Source organism: Orycteropus afer, unplaced genomic scaffold, assembly GCF_000298275.1.
Source record: "Orycteropus afer afer isolate SDZICR_OR568_19922 unplaced genomic scaffold, OryAfe1.0 scaffold00224, whole genome shotgun sequence".
NCBI lineage: Eukaryota > Metazoa > Chordata > Mammalia > Tubulidentata > Orycteropodidae > Orycteropus > Orycteropus afer.
In genome coordinates this window covers 1,499,557-1,500,629 of record NW_006921811.1, presented here as the reverse complement: position 1 = coordinate 1,500,629, position 1,073 = coordinate 1,499,557, and positions in this window count along the sequence as shown.

The following is a 1,073-nucleotide window of genomic DNA, read 5'->3' as shown; positions in this document are numbered from 1 at the left end:
GGACCAGGCCTTGAAATTGATAAGGAATAGGCTCTGGTAGCATATTGGGAGCTCTGGTAGCATAGTGCCTAAGACACTTGCCTGCTAACCAGACGGCTGGCGGTTCAAACCCACCAGCTACTCCTCGGAAGGAAGGTTGGGCAATCCTACTTCTGTAGTGATACTGCCTCGGAAACCCAAGGAGGGGTCACTATGAGTCGGGTTTGACTTAATGGCATACAACAACAACAACAGGCTTACCTAAAGGAGCTCTGCTGTCATAGTGGATAAGGCATTTGGCTGCTAACAAGAAGGTCAGTGGTTCAAACCCATCTGCCACTCTGCCAAAGGAAAATGGGGCAATCTACTTCTGTAAAGATTTACAGCCTCAGAAACCCAGTGGAGGTCGCTATGAGTTGGAATCAGCTTGATGGCAGTGAGTTTGGTTTGTGTTTGAGGCCTAATAAGCCCCAATCTCACAGAGACTGAGGGGGACTTCACTACACTACCATCAAGAAGATTCTGGAGTGGATCCGGGAGCCCTGCAATGAGAGCCTTCTAAACCAGAAGAGAGAGATGTAACAGGGAACACAGTGAGAGAAAAGAGAGACGGTGTTCCTGTAGCAGAAGGAGGGGCAAACAGCAGCATCATTATGAGCAGGAGAATCCAAAAGATTGATGAAAGACAGCTGCAATGGGCTTGGCAACCCACAACGTGAGAACAAAATGAAAGCCTTCTGCCAAGATGCTTCCTGGTGGACTGGGGTATCTCCAGACACTTGTTGGGGAAGCTAAAGGGGTTTAACCCTTGATTCAACAGGGCAGAGGCCCAGAGAAGGGCTGTCAGCTGGCACAGCCAATCAACTAAGAACTGTCTTGGTTGGAAGCTGTTCTGACTGAAGAATTCTATCCTGTCTCCTGAGATATTATTTTACTTCCAAGTTGATCTTGATTCTGAGTTTGTAAACTGTTACTTCCCTAATAAATCACATAAACATGAGTACAGTCTGAGAATACTGTGAGGTCATAACAATTAATTACTAAACCCAGCAGAGAAGTATAGAGTGCCAAGGGGGTGAGGGACAACATGGCTG